Genomic DNA, 16,687 nt, shown 5'->3' on the forward strand with positions numbered 1-16,687 from the left:
CATGCTAAGTTATTAGGAATTTTGGGAGACATTTTGGTTATAGCAGGAGAGCCCTGACTAGAAGTTAGGCTGCCTGCATTCTAGTACTAGCATCACAAGTAACTAGTTTATATAATGGTGAGCCAATTACTGCTGTTCTCTGATCCTCAACAGAGAGGGCTAGGCTAGAGCTCACATGCCTTGAGGTGTGTGTGGGTAATGTATATATTTTAAACGACAATATGAATGGGGTGGGCCTTTGCGAACTGAGGCATATGGATGCTCAAAGTTTTTACAACTCAGTTTTGGGAAAAAATCTCTAGCCCAATTTTGATTTGTGGACCATCAATTTGTAACTTCTAGACTGTTGACTACTCTAAAATTTGGTTACTGCAAAGAGGGAAGTCAGCGACAATGATTTCCTTGAAAGGAAAACTAAGAATTGTTGTTCATTTACTATCATATAGAAATGAATAATACTATCCTATAGAATGAATGTGTTTAGCATATTATCATGTGGGTTTTTCCCCCTATTTTTCACTCCTACTCACTATCAAGGCATTCTTTGGGTCGGGAAGATCCCCTGGAGAAGGAAATGGCAACCCACTCCAGTATTCCTGCCTGGGAGATACCATGGACAGAGGAGCCTGGCAGGCTACAGCCTATGGGGTCGCAAAGAGTCAGACACGACTGAGCAACTCACACACATACTATAAAGGCAAGTGGAGTAAGTGCTTTACAGGCAGTGAAACAGGTTGATTAGGGTGAAATAGATTATTCACAAAAAAGGAGTTAAGAGTCTAGACTTGTGAGATTACATGTAGAGTTTGCTAGCAGCAGGAGAACCAAAAAGACAACCATGAGACCAGTGGGCTTAGAGTACAGAGTTAGCCTATAAGCCACAGAGAAGGGGACCCATAGGATGCAAAGGAAGACTGGGGGATAGAAGATGGGAACTTAGACGCCTGCGAGACGCTGAAATGGGGCCAACAATAGAAATCCCAGAGAAGCTTTCAGAGAGGATGGTGCCAGTGATTAGTCTCAGAGGGTGTGCCCAGGAGGGTGGATGGGAAGCTTTGAGTTCCAAAGCTTCCAAATACTTGAGCAGGAGATTAACAAAGACTGGGGGTGGGGTTTACACAGCTGGGCTTGGCAGCAGAACTCTCAGTGTGATGTGGGGAAAATGAGTTCTATCTCCCTAACCTCCAGAGAACAGGAAGAACAGAGGGAATTAAAGCGCTTAGAGGGCTGGCTGATTGGTGGGGTCTGGTGTCAAAGTAGGAGACACGGAGTTGGAGGTCCTGCCACTAGAAGCTACAGCCCAGCTCAGGCAGAAGTGGGAGCTGCCAGGACTTGTGGCCCTGGCATAGTGTGGGCGTATGCTCATGGCAACTCCCTTAATAGATATCATAGGACCTTCTCTTGATCTGGTACATTGATAAACACTGGTTGATCCCTGAGATGCCAGTCACAGTGCTGGTGTTCACAGAAAACAGTGCACATTTCATGGTCTTGTGTGCGGAGACAAAGTGCACCAAGAAAAGTGTGAGAAGAGAGGTGGGAGAGGGAAGGAGTTACCAGGTGAAGAGAAAGAAAGCGTTGCAGGCAAGGGACAGTGCCAAGAGATGGTATCATGTTCTTCCTCATGGACAGGATGGGTACATACAGGCAGGTGAGCTGGGGATGGAACACTTGAATGTGAAAAGCAGAAAATTGGATCTGGGACAGTGAATAAAACCACGTGAGGCCTCCAACAGAAGGAAACCCTAAGGGAACTCAAGTGAAAATGGCAAAGGATGTAATAATTATACAAGACCCCCCCAGAGGGGGATTGATCACCTCCATCCATGGGATTGTCCAGGCAAGAGTACTGGAGTGGGTTGCCATTGCCTTCTCCTGTTAGAGACACAGAATGAAGTAAATGGGGCTCTTTCTCTCTTGAGTTCAAGAATCCCAAGAGAGTCTCTGTATTGTCTTAAATCAGAATCATGCCTGGAACAGTGTAGGCGCTCCATTAATACTGAATGTGTGAATGAATTTCAGCTCAAAATAAAGAAATACTTTCAAACACTGGGGAAAAAAAAAAAAGAATACTCAAAGATAAGCTCAGACACCAAGGCAGGGATTTGAGTGCTTCAAATTCTAACTGCTTAAGGTTAGGTTGGGGTTGGTTCACAAAACCTCTTCATATCTGTGTGCAATGGATTATTTGAGCCTGGGGTTAGAGGTGGCAGGAGGAACTGACTGAGCAGCTTGGGGAGCTGCAGGGACCACAGACTTGGTTGTTTCTACCACTTGGCCTGGGGGCAGCCTTGCTAATTATCCCTGTGGATGGAGATGATGGAAGTAAGCTGGCCTTTTACACAGACCGCTCCCAAATAGCCAGCAGGTAGAGCCCAAGTGACAGTAAACAGTCTGTCTAATCACTTCTCTCTGTGGACACCCACCCTCTCACAGATGCCAACAAACTGGCATGCCACAAACTGAACATACCTGGCTCCAAAAATTCCTCCTCAGCAGAGCTAAAAGCCCAGCAGAATTTCCTGGAGCATTAGCACATATGTCATGCTTTTTCCTCTATCAGCTAAGAGAACGGCTTAACCGAAAAAAAAAAAAAAAATCATCTCTATAAATGTCCTTAAGGAATGTCTCATTAATTCTCAGGTCTCCTGAGCACCTATCTTTCCAAGGAGCAGCAGAGAATCAAGAAAAAGGCAGGACTGGCTCACAGATAAGACAAAGCAAATCTAAGAAAGACAGTTGATTAAGAGAAGAATTAAAAGTTTATTATAATTGGTGTTTCTAAGTAGGCTGCCCAGTAATTGTTTACAAGAAAAACACACACAGACAAAGCTGCAAATCCTTTTTTCAGCAGAACAATGAGATATTATTAATTTGTGTGGTGGTTGTAATAGAGTTTAATGAATTTTCTGGTTGAATAATCTTTGGGAAACTCTATTGCCAATTAAATAAATATCAGCTAAACAAGCACAAACAAGTGAAAAATAAGGAGGCTGGAGGGAAAATACAAGGCCTTCATCATCTGGGCCCACTTGCTTCTCTCCAACGCACATCTGAAGAGGAGCCTCCCTCTGCTTAGGACACCTCCGCCCCACGCAGGCCATCATAGGAGTCCTCATCGTCCTGTTCGCCAGCCCTTTGTGGCTGGTGCATTCCCTGCTTTGCCCCAGAGTTACTGACTTTCTCCTCCTTGTTTCCCTAGCATTCTGTTTGGCATTTATCATATAACCTCATTATGAGTTGTTCATTTGCCTCTCTCCTCTGCTTGCCTGTGGATTTTTTATGGGCAATGATTCTTCTTTCACTTGGGTGTCTTCAGTGTCTAGTATAAGACCTAGCACACAGTAGGTCTTCAGATTTAAGGAACTCCATTCTCATATCCTGCCTGTGTTTTATTTCAACTAGGAAGCCCTCAATGTCTAGCTTTCACAAAGCGACTTCATTCATCAAACAAGATCCAGCTTGAGTGTAACCTCCAGAATCTCTTCCCTCATGCTATGCATTCTCCTGATTCTCTGTCAGTGAACTTCCATAGTTCTTACTTTATATTCTAGGCCATCCAATCTCTATTTACCATATCTTTGCTTGTAATAGAGGTGGTATCTTAAAGGAACTAGAGAAAAAATAAACATCTGTGTGTTTTAAAATTAAATATCCTTTTTCTTTCTCTTTGCATGCTCAGTCGTGTCTGAATCCTTGTGACCCCACGGACTATAGCCCACCAGGCTCCTCTATCCATGGGGTTTTCCAGGCAGTAATACTGGAGTGGGTTGCCATTTCCTTCTCCAGGGGATCTTCCCAACCCAGAGATCAAACCCGTGTCTCCTGCTTTGCAGGTGGATTCTTTACCACTGATCCACCAGGGAAGTCCTTGATTTAATTGGGTTTTTGAGCCTGTTGACTGGATGCTATTGGATTAGTTTGCCAGGGCTGTCACAACACATCCTACAGACTTGGTGACTTCAACAACAAAAATGTGTTTTCTCAGAGTTCTGGAAACTACGAGTCCAAGCTCAAGTTGTCAGCAGGTCCGTGTCTCCTGAGGCCTGTCTCCTTGTTTGCAGATGGCCGTCTCCTTGCTTTGCATGCATGTGGCCCTTCCTCTGTGAGTGCACCTCGCTGCTGTTTCTTTGCATGTCCTGGAGTCCCTTTTTATAAAGGCATCTGTCAGATTGGATTAGGGTCTACTCCAATGGCCTCATTTTAACCTAATTACCTCTCTCTCTGCCTTATCTCCAAACATAGTCACTTCCGAGGTGTTGGTAGTTAGAGCTTCAACATTAAATTTTTGGAAATGACAAATTCAGTGCATAACACTACTAATGTCCTGCTCAAAGCTTAGACCTAGAATTGCCAATTAGAAGGAAATCCCAAACTTCTAGAAACTCAGGACCTTACAGGTTCTCCAGCCAATGCCACAAGGGATAGTATGCAGATTGTCCAGGTGAAGCCTTATGTTTTGTCATATCTCAGGGTTGAGAAGAGCTTGGGGAGACATAGGCCTGTGAAGAAGGGGAGACATTAGAAAAAGGCCCCTAGCCAACTCTGTGGCATGACACTGGACCGAATGAAACATCACCATTGACTGCTCAAGTAATGGGGTTGACCTGGGTTATTGTTTATCCCCTAAGAGATTTTTGAACTGGTTGGCAAGAAACTGTCTGTGAGAGACTTACATTCAGATGGAGAATAGCATTGCATCCAGAGAAAATTTCTATACTGAGAGGAAGTGATTATATAATTCTATGAACATTTATTTACTCAGTGTTCCTTGAGCACCTGCGAACTTAAGAAAAGATGTTTCAGACTTTGGAATATCTATTATTTGCAATTTCCTTCACTCATTTAGGACTGGGGACACTGAGGGTCAACATGGGGAGGTACAATGAATTAAGACACTGTTCACCAGAGTGAACAGTGATAAAGTTCTCTGATAAAGCCTAGTAGATAAAGCCTGTTCATAAATTAGATCAAATGACATAATCCCTGGAAGTCCTCTGTGGAGTGTACAGTGCTGAATAAAGGCAGGTTGCTCTCATCAATCACTGCATCACAGCACCTGCTGATGCCAGTGAGGCAGAGTCACAGGGTAATGGGAGATAGGAGACGGCTTCATCTTGTTAGCAACTTGCACTGCTGGGCCAGAGGAGCCACAATAAATACATGCTAACAGGTGCCATTAGGGCCAGGGAAGCCTGTCTTCTCCACTCCTGGACTCGAAGGCAAAGATCACACTTCTTCCTTCTTGTTTCCCCTCTGTTTTTAGATGATGCTCGTGCCCATGCTGTGTTGGTAACTAACTCTTTGTGACCCCATGGGCTGCAGCCTGCCAGGCTCCTCTGTCCATGGGATTTCTCAGACAAGAGTACTAGAGTAGGTTGCCATTTCCTACTCCCGGGGATCTTCATGAACCAGGGATCAAACCCACATCTCCTGCATTGGCAGGTGGATTCTTTGGTTCCCTAAGTCACCAAGGAAGGCCCTCTTTTAGACGATACCCATTATCCAGTGCCAGCATGCCATGAGGTAAGATAAGAACTTGGTCCAATCCCAGCCCTTCCACTTGCCAATTACCCCACAGGAGCATCGCTAGCCATGGTCCTGGGATTTAATTTCCTCAGTTGTGGATGGACCTCATGTTTCTATTGAGTCCATGTGTACGGTACATGCAATCACTGTATGTAAATATAGTAATCGTATGCATAGCCCAGAGCACAGTTCTTCACACAAAGTAAATGATTCCTTCAGGTTTCCTCTCTTTGCAGAGAAATTCCTGGTGTGATTGTGTGTGTGTGTGTAGAAAGGGAACTTCTTAAAGTGATTGGAGAAGTGAGGAAGTCACTTTTAAGCCAAATTCTTAATGACACTTGTATTTAGAATGTCACACTTTTCACTTTTCAGGTGAAATTAGGAAACAAAATTCTTTTAGATGACAAAATATTTGCCATGCATAAATTTCCAAATAAATTCTCTAATTTTTACAAACTCTTTGCACTATAAACACTAATTTGAGTCAAAAGTAAATTAATCACTTCAGCTAATAAAACCAGTATACTTCCAGTAAAATGACAGTTAAGATTTTATGAAATCTCTAAAAGTGTTAGACACTGGATTAATGAGAGCAAACCTTTCTTAATTCATAGCCAAATTCCCTGGCGCCCACTTACATTCTCCCTCACATAAGCTCAGTTCAGTTCAGTTGCTCAGTCGTGTCTGACTCTTTGCGACCCCATGAATCACAGCACACCAGGCCTCACTGTCCATCACCAACTCCCAGAGTTCACTCAGACTCACGTCTATCGAGTCAGTGATGGCATCCAGCCATCTCATCCTCTGTCGTCCCCTTCTCCTCCTGCCCCCAATCCCTCCCAGCATCAGAGTCTTTTCCAATGAGTCAACTCTTCGCATGAGGTGGCCAAAGTACTGGAGTTTCAGCTTCAGCATCATTCCTTCCAAAGAAATCCCAGGGCTGATCTCCTGCAGAATGGACTGGTTGGATCTCCTTGCAGTCCAAGGAACTCTCAAGAGTCTTCTCCAACACCACAGTTCAAAAGCATCAATTCTTCGGCGCTCAGCTTTCTTCACAGTCCAACTCTCACATCCATACATGACCACTGGAAAAACCATAGCCTTGACTAGACAGACCTTTGTTGGCAAAGTAATGTCTCTGCTTTTGAATATGCTATCTAGGTTGGTCATAACTTTTCTTCCAAGGAGTAAGCGTCTTTTAATTTCATGGCTGTAATCACCATCTGCAGTGATTTCGGAGCCCCCCAAAATAAAGTCTGACACTGTTTCCACTGTTTCCCCATCTATTTCCCGTGAAGTGATGGAACCAGATGCCATGATCTTCATTTTCTGAATGTTGAGCTTTAAGCCAACTTTTTCCCTCTCCTCTTTCACTTTCATCAAGAGGCTTTTTAGTTCCTCTTCACTTTCTGCCATAAGGATGGTGTCATCTGCATATCTGAGGTTATTGATATTTCTCCCAGCTGTCTTGATTCCAGCTTGTGCTTCTTCCAGCCCAGCGTTTCTCATGCTGTACTCTGCATATAAGTTAAATAAGCAGGGTGACAATATACAGCCTTGATGTACTCCTTTCCCTATTTGGAATCAGTCTGTTGTTCCATGTCCAGTTCTAACTGTTGCTTCCTGACCTGCATATAGGTTTCTCAAGAGGCAGGTCAGGTGGTCTGATATTCCCATCTCTTTCAGAATTTTCCACAGTTTACTGTGATCCACAGAGTCAAAGGCTTTGGCATAGTCAACAAAGAAGAAATGGATGTTTTTCTGGAACTCTCTTGCTTTTTTCATGACCCAGCGGATGTTGGCAATTTGGTCTGTGGTTCCTCTGCCTTTTCCAAACCAGCCTGAACATCTGGAAGTTCGCGGTTCACGTACTGCTGAAGCCTGGCTTGGAAAATTTTGAGCATTACTTTACTAGCGTGTGAAATGAGTGCAATACATGAAGAAATCTCTAGAGACCACAAATAGAGAGGGAACAAGTGACAGTGACAAATAAATGCTGAGTGCTTGGCATGGGGGGCATTTGCCAAGACCCAACTCTAGAGTCTTGAGTTTTGTTTCAGAACCACAGAGGATAAAGAATTAGAACTAAGGACTCCTACATATAACTTAGAACTTCAAAGACTATATGTTGAAGGGTGTTTTAGGGGACAAAAAAGTAGCCTGCCAGCAAAGGAAACTTATAAGGAGAGTCATTTGTTTATTGGGAAAAATGTCTCAACGACAGTTTGTAACCACAGGCCATACCTCAAGCAGGTATGAGAGTCTGAAACTACACTGTAAGGTTTGTGAAATCTCAAGTATAAAGTGTATAAAAGTAATCATGTGTTCACGGTGCCTTAGGGCTCCCAGTGATAGTGTAAACGCAAATTCCCCTTGGAGAAACTAAGCTGCCAAAATTGAGAAAAATTTAAACAGCAGAATTAGATACCAGAGACTTCAAGTTTGGAGGGCTCTTATATAGAACATAAGAAGGTTTAAGATGTTTGAAGAAATAAAATATGGAACCAAAACACGATACTGGAATATGACTATCAAAAAAGATTCAAAGTGTTTGAAAAGACGTATGTGTACTCCCAGAAGTGAAAGAATAAACATTTGACCCTGCTCTTCCTGCCAAACAAAGAAGAATCCCTTCTATATTTGGGTTAAAGAGCAGATGAGAAATAGGTAAAGAGAGAATTAGCATATTATAAGAAATATCTGAAGAAATTGTACAGAACGCAGCACAAATGAAAACAGAGATGACAAAGTTAAGAGACATGAACGATAAAATGACGAGGACTAACATTTAGTAGGAGAGAATAAGGATAATTACTCTCAGGATAGTAATTCTCAGCAGAGAATAAGGATACTTTCAAAAGGGCAGTATAACATTATTTTGCAGGAGAGAATGTTCTAGAACTGATTAAAAATACATTCTAAAATCAGAAAACAAAAATATCCCAAGACAATAACAATATATACCCAGATGCATCATTGAGAAAAGGTAGAACATTAATTACCAAGAGATTATTAAAAGTAGAGAGGGAGAAAATAAAAGGGCACAGCAATAACAATTAGACTAACATCAGGCTTAACAGCAACAATGGAAGCCAGAAGACTGAAGGCTATCTCACAATTGAGGAAAAACAGCCATCATCCTAGAATTCTATAATCAGCAAACCTAGTTTGAAAAAGAGTTAAATAATGATGTTTTATAAAATAATAATAGAGAGTGCCCACCAATAAGGTCACTCTCTATTATTACTAGAGAAACTTAAAATGTATTCTAAGTAGATCATCAATTCTAGAGGAAATATTTGAGGTGCAAAACATACTGATCAGTGAGCCAATTATTATACATGTGTGCATAATAAATAAATATTAATTGTGTAAATAATAAAACATGTAACTTTACTGGTTAAAAAATAGATAAAACTAGAATATAAAACAAAGACCATATGGGAGGCAGGAAGTCTTTCTGACCATCCAAAAGTGTATGTCTAGGTTAAAAGCAATATCAAGTTTGTTTCAGAGGAAAGTAAAGAAATTGCTTATATGAAATTGTAAAGAAAGCAATTTAAAGGACAGAAATATGGTGGAAAACTGTTAGAACAGTAGAAGGAAAAATAAAATAATACATTTCAGGAGAAAACAATGAAGCATTTAAAACCAAAAATTAAATAATATAAATAAAAATGTATCAGTAACCACAATTAATGGTAATACTTAAGCTTATTAGTTAGCTTAAATTGTCAACATGAATTCACAGAGATGACACCCAGCCACATGACAGTATTTATTCAAGACACATCTAAAATGTTAAGTAAGAGGAGTGACATCAGCATCATGGCAACGTAAGACATCCCTTCTTTTGTTCCCCTCTAAACAACTAATTAGGCATCAGTCCATGAATAAAAGTATCTCTGTGGGAGTTATAGGAATGAGCACAATACGCCAAAGAACCCAGGTGGAATCTTACCCATCAGTGCATTGGGTAATATGCAAAGACACCAAACTCAATACAAGCTACAGAAAAAACAGGGGCTTATAGACAAGCCACAGCGTCTCTCAGTCCTGGCTGGGGAAAACCAAGAAGCATGCTGACCTGGGCACACGCATATCTAAGAGGGATTTTGTAGAAGCCCAGCCTTCCCAAGGAAGGAGGTCAGTTCTCTGTTCAAGTGAAAAACCACAAGTCTGGACCCTGAATATGGGAAAGGAGGTTTGCTGGCACCATTTCCCCCTCAAGGAAGCACTGGACAGGGCTGAACTAGCCCACAGCAACCGCTGCCATGTGGGAAAAGGAAAACAGTGAGTGAGTCCCTGATTACCCTTTTGTTTGAGATGCTGCTGTATAAGCCTATTCTCCCACAGCAACCAGAGTACTGAGGTGAGACCTCCACGACTGGTCAGAGGGAGGATGTTGAGAAACAGGCAGAAACAAGTATCAAACGGCACTTGAGGAGTGGGGCTCCTACTGTCTCCCAACTCCAGCAGAAAGCCTGTCCATGAACCATCATTGGGAGATACCTCTAGGAGGTTCACAGACACCCCAGAGCTCTGAGTGCAAACCTATACTTCCCTGACACTCTGACCAGCCCCGCTCTAGTGCAGCCCTGAGTGGCTGTGGTTAACAGGGAGTGCCCTCAGAAAACAGACCAGGGGCTGTGGGCAAGGGAGAAACCACAAACCTGAGCTGTAGCACCACCTCTGGCAAATGAAAGAAAGGCTTTTATTAGCCAGTCTGGTAAGATTGAAGAACCGGAGGAAGGATTGTTCCACAGGAGGGATTGAGAAAAATGGAATGAGTGAACCTACACAAAGTCAGAGAAAACCCAGAAAATAATAAGGCCAACAAACAGAATACTCTGTATAAAAGCAAAGATTTAAGGAGGTGTCTGCTACTTCAAATGTGAAACAACAAGGAAACATATCACCAAAAACATAATAATAATTCTCCAATAATCAAGCTCAGTGGCATAGCATTTTGTGATTTAGCAGATAATGAATTCATAATCACTGTTTTGAAGAAATTAAAGAGCTAGAGAGAACAGAGAAACACAACTCAACAAAATCAGGGAAATGATTTATGAACAAAATTAAAAATTAAGAGATAAAAAATATAAAATCACATTCTGGACCAGAAGAAATCAGGGAATAAAAGAAAAGATGTGATAGAAGAGCATCTATAGCAGAAGTGATCAAACAGAAGACAGACTCCGTTAGCTAGAGGTGGAAACTTTGAAATAACCCAGTCAGAGGAGAACAAAGGAAAAAGAACAGAAAGAGTGAAAAAAAAAAAAACCTAACTGATTTATGGAACATACACCATATGATATCACTTATACGTGGAATCTAAGAAAGCCAAACTTGTAGAAAGCGAAAAGAGTTGGGAGAACTGAAGAGATGTGTTTAAGAGGACAAGTTTGCAACTAAAGAAAAATCTGGAGATTGAACGCAAAACTTAGTGGTTACAGTCAACAATATTGTATTATAAACTTCAAAGTTACGGAGCAACAGGACCTCAATTTTGTTCACCACAGGAATGAAATGATAATTAAGTGACATGATAAAAATGTTGGATAATGCCACAGGTGTAATGATATTGCAGTATATAAATGTAAAAAGTTGACAGGTTGTAATCTTCAATTTACACAGTGCTGTATGCTAATTATATCTCAAAAATAAATAAGTAAATGCATAAATAACATTGTTCTCAATGGAAAAAAGATAGCAAATTATCGATTGAACTTTTATCTAAGTAAACGGTGGAAACAGATTTATCAGGTAAACACTGAACAAAAGAAGGATGGTAGCCTAACATTAATTACAGACACGACAAAATAGACTTTAACCAAAAAGAATTAAGGATGAAGATCCTGACAAAACTAAAAAAAATAAATCAATAGGAAGACAGTGATTTGAAATGGCCAATGCTATATAACCCATACATAAACCTAATATGAATTGAAATGCATCAACAAATTGATAGATCTACAAACAAGGTGTCAGATTTTACAAGATGTCTCTCATTAATTGGGCTTCCCAGGCAGCACTAGTGGCAAAGAACCTGTCTCCAAACAGGAGATGTAAAAGACATGAATTTGGTCTCTGGGTTAGGAAGATCCCCTGGAGAAGGAAATGACAACCCACTCCTGTATTCTTTCCTAGAGAATCCAATAGAAAGAGGAGCCTGGCAGGCTATAGTCCATAGGGTCAGAGAGAGTCAGACACGACTGAAGTGACTTGGCACGCACGCATACTCTCATTAACTGATATATAATTCATACAAACCTCAGTAATATTATAGAAGATTTATGATTATAATCCAAAGACTGACAAAACACACTTTTCTCATAGATTATTTCTTTTTTAATGACCATTTATTAGGCCATAATGGCACCCCACTCCAGTACTCTTGCCTGGAAAATCCCATGGACGGAGGAGCCTGGTAGGCTGCAGTCCATGCTAAGGGTCGGACACGACTGAGCGGCTTCACTTTCACTTTTCACTTTCATGCATTGGAGAAGGAAATGGCAACCCACTCCAGTGTTCTTGCCTGGAGAATCCCAGGGACAGAGGAGCCTGGTGGGCTGCCATCTATGGGGTTGCACAGAGTCACACACGACTGAAGTGACTTAATTATTTTCAAGAAGAGGTTATCGTATGACCCATGTATTCTGAAAATATTAAAATTAAATCAGAAATTACACTTTAAAATATTACTTAAACCATTTGAAGATAATAAAATTGAATCAAAATGAAATTGGAGAAAATTTGAAATTTCTGTAATTAATATTGAAAATCACATGCATCAAAACTTCTAAGACACAGTGGAAGTATCATTTTGACAAAAAAAAAATTCACAACTTTGCTTCTTTAAATTAGAAGAAAAGCTGAAAAGTCATGAGTTAAACACAACATTTAAATTTTTTAAATAAAAAAGCAAAATACAAATAATAATAAAGACCAAAATTAATTAAACAGAAAGAAAAAAGGGTCAACAAAGTCAAAATGTTACTAGAATAATAAAATAGAAAAATTTTATAAAGATTTTTCATGGAAAAAGAAGGAAAACACAGATAATATGCAAAATTTAAAAATGGAACATATAGAGCAGAGATAAATAAGACAGAATATTATAAAAAATTTCAAGATTGAAGAAATGGAAATTTTTTGTCCAGATACATTAAGGAAACCTCAACAGGCCTTTTATCATTAAATACATATGATCAATAGTTTAGTATCTACTCACAAATAAAACATCAAGCCTACAGAATTTTTACAGGTGAGTTTACTAAACTCAAATGTTTGCAAACGATTCAAACATTATACAAACTATTTCATAGCATAGTAAGAGGGAACATTCCCCAGTTTATTTAATATGGCTGGTATCTCCATTATTAATTCAATAAGAAAAAGAAAACTAGAGATCATACTCCTGTAACAAATGCAAGCAAGACAAAATCAAAATTCTTAAATACATTATTAACAAAATGAGTACAGCAATGCTAATAAACAGATGAGACATCATGAGAAAGCTGTGGTTATCCCAGTAAGAGAGGATTTTTTCATATGGGAAGATATATTAATATTACTCATTTCTTTGAAACAGAAGAAAACTCAATGCATCGGCTATGATTTAATTTAGGAAATGAGGAATAATATAAAACATTCTTAACCTGATAACAAATATCAGTGTAAAATATACAAACATCATACTTAACAGTCAAACACTGGGCATATTCTCTTTAAAATCACAGAAAAGAGTGGCAGAATCTGCAGACAAACCATTAGAATAAGAAGGTAAGGATTCTAAATCTATGCTCAATATGGAAAAAAGTGACTGCATTCCTGAAGTTAGGGTCAAAAGGGTAGAGCAGGAAGATTCTGAGCTCACCTCTTCCCACAGACACACCAAAACTACAATAGCATTCGGAACAACTCTCTCTGACCTGAAGACTAGAATAGCTTTTCTACAACTAAGGAGATAAAGGAGGGAAAAAAAAATCACACTGAGATTGGTAGGAAGGTAAGAGAAGCAGTTCTAGATAGGACCCACATCCCTGACAGGTGATGCAAAAGAGGAAGGAGATAACACAAACTCGGAGGTAACCCTAAGGGGGAAGCTTCAAGCCCCACACTGGGCACCCTAGCCCTTGGGACGAGCACTGGGAAGATGCGCCCTCATAACTGGTTTTGAAAACCAGCAGGGCTGACAACTGGTAGAGTTGGAGGGCTGTAGAAAACTGAGACTCTGCTCTTACAGTAAGTATGCACAGACTTTCTTGTTCTGAGTCCCCACACGGAGAGTAGATTGGAAAGCACTTGGCCCTGTAGATGGCTTGTCAAGAATGCTCTCACCTGCTCCCCTCAGCCTGCACTCAGTTCTGATTCCAAACCCCTTGTCAAGGTGGTGGCCCCTGGCATGCCTCTGGAGAAGCCCTGGCCTATGCCAAGCTCTGGCTCTACTGCCTCTAGCTCCAGCCCCTCTTCCAAGGGCGCACCTCTCAGCATGCTTTGGGAGAAGTCCCAGCCTATGCCGGGCTCCAACTCCAGCCGACCCTAAGCACGCCCCTGAAAAAGCCCCAGCTTATGTTTGCTTCAGCTCCAACCCTCCCACCAAAGTCACTGAGCACACACCGTCTGCATAGGGATGTTCCTATACAAGTACCTGCCTTCTAGGCTGGGACAGATTAACTATTTCACAAAATTGATAGAGACAGAAAGTCAAACAAAATGAGAAAATAGAACCGGGGGTGGGGGGAACACACAAATGAGGCAGAGATAGTCATTATACCTGATAAAGAGCTGAAACCAAAGGTCATAAAAATGCTCAATGAACTCAAAAGAATAAAGAAACACAGTGAGAGCTTCAACAAAGGATTAGGAAATATAAAAGAACCTATCATTGTTGAAGAATACAATAACTGAAATGGAAAATGCACTACAGGAAATCAACAGCAGGTTAGGTGATAACACAGAAGTCCCCTGGAAGACAATCATCAATAAGAACAACAGAAAGAAAAAAAATTTTAAAGTGAGGAGAGTTTAAGGGCTCTCTGGGGAAAAAAATCAAGTGTACTAACATTTTCATTATTATGTGTGCCCAAAAAGAAAGAGAGAAAGGGACAGGAATGGTGGAAATTTCTCTAACTTGCAAAGGAAACATACATCCAAGTCCAGGAAGTACAGAGTCCCAAACAAGATGAAGCTAAAGAGACGCACACCAAGACACATTACGATTCAAGTATCAAAAGTTAAAGCCAAAGAGAGATCTTAAAACTGGCAAGAGAAAAACAACTAGCTATGAACAAGGGAACCCACATAAGACCATCAGCTGACTTTTCAGTAGAAATTTTCCAGGCCCAAAGAGATGGCATGATACCTTAAATGGATTGAAAGGAAAAAAACCTATTTCAAGAATACTCTAGCCAGCAAGGTTATCATTCAGAATTGAAGGAGAGATAAAGAACTTTCCAGACAAACACAAAAAGAGTTCATCACAATTAAACTGGTCTTACAAAAAATGTTATAGGGCTTCCCTGGTGGCTCAGTTGGTAAAGCGTCCGCCTGCAGTGCGGGAGGCCTGGGTTCGATCCCTGGGTTGGGAAGATCCCCTGGAGAAGGGAATAGCAACCGACTCCAGTACTCTTGCCTGGAGAATCCCATGGACAGAGGACCCTGGTAGGCTACAGTCCATGGGGTTGCAAAGAGTCGGACACCAACTGAGCGACTTCACTTCACTTTCACTTACAAGAAATGTTAAAGGGACTTCTTTAGATGAAAAAAAAAGGTCATAAATAGAAACAAGAAAATTATGAAAGAAAAATCCCACAGGTAAAGGTGAACTCCACCTGTAAAGTTAGTATAAAGTTGAAAAGACAAAATTAAAAAGGTAAAAGTAAAATCATTTGTACCTAAAATAATTAGTTAAGTGATATAAAAAAGTAAAAAAGATTAAACATGATGTGAAAAAACATTTAATATGATGGAGGATAGTTAATATGTAGTGCGCATACACTCAAATGATAGCTTAAACTATATGCTTGTCTCAGTTTATTTATATATACATATTCATGTACAGTATTTATATGTACATGTGAAAGAATAAAAACCTCAGTGTAAAAAAAGTAAAATTTATACCTTTCAGAGAAAATGTAAGAGACTATAATTTTTACCTCAAAGTTTGAAATATTTACTAAACCAGGCACATGACCTGTGTAAACCAGAGAATAAGATTTGGTAAAATTTAACTACAATTAATACAAATAAACATTTATTGAAAGAGAGTATTGAAAGCTATAAGCCAATTATCTAGAATGCAAAAAGGTATAAAAAACCAAATATCAAAATCAGTTTATTGAGTGAAACATTTCAAAAAACTGTGGCAAAAAAATATGCAAAATCAGTTCACAGGAGAAATATGCAAAAAAAAAAACAAATAAAAGGGATTTTAAACTTCAATGATAAACTGAAAGAGGCCAATTAAATCTTTGAAATGCATTATCTATATTAGATCAATAAAGCCTGATATTACCAGATGCTGGTGAAAATAGTATAACAAGAACTTGTACACAGCAACTAAATTCTGACTGAGGTATATACTCTAGATGCAGAAACACTCACTGGCTTACACTAAGTCATATAGAAGAGTGTTCAATACTTGACAACAAAGAAACAAACAAAAAAATTAGAACTAAAAGAAAGCTATAAAAGACATAAAAAATACAACTACTGTAAGAATGAACAGATCAATTATGGTATATTCATTTAATGACATAGTACACAGATATAAAATGACAAAAAAATGTTCTGCAGTTGAAATTATTAAGGCCAATGATTTTTTATGATTATTGATAGAAAAATAAGCTGTGATAGAATATTATGCAGTGAAGCTCTACATAAATTTTTTAGGGAAAACACAAGCACATCTATAAATTATTAGAGTAAGAATGTTTCTGGATATACAATCAATGTCTACAAAAACAAATTTATTCCTATATACCACCACAAAATAATTTTAACGCAAAATGTACCATTTCCCACTAACTATAATAACAAATACATAAAATACCTACATATGTGCCATAATCATATTCAAATATGAATGTGTGTTACCAACACCAAATACAGGATAGTGTTTTGCTTTAAAGGAGAGGGTAGGTAATATCAC

General features: G+C 39.6%; 1 protein-coding gene and 1 non-coding gene across 2 annotated transcripts in view; one reads left to right on the forward strand and one right to left on the reverse strand.

The window, feature by feature from the left end:
• Positions 1-16,687, reverse strand: part of TENM4 (teneurin transmembrane protein 4) — a 1,822,236-nt gene that overhangs the window by 1,365,606 nt on the left and 439,943 nt on the right. The gene's annotated exons all lie outside the window — the stretch shown is intronic.
• TRNAC-GCA lies at positions 15,054-15,125 on the forward strand. The gene has a single exon. It is a non-coding gene; the product is annotated as a tRNA-Cys (tRNA).

This window comes from Bos indicus x Bos taurus, chromosome 29 (genome assembly GCF_003369695.1).
Source record: "Bos indicus x Bos taurus breed Angus x Brahman F1 hybrid chromosome 29, Bos_hybrid_MaternalHap_v2.0, whole genome shotgun sequence".
Lineage (NCBI taxonomy): Eukaryota > Metazoa > Chordata > Mammalia > Artiodactyla > Bovidae > Bos > Bos indicus x Bos taurus.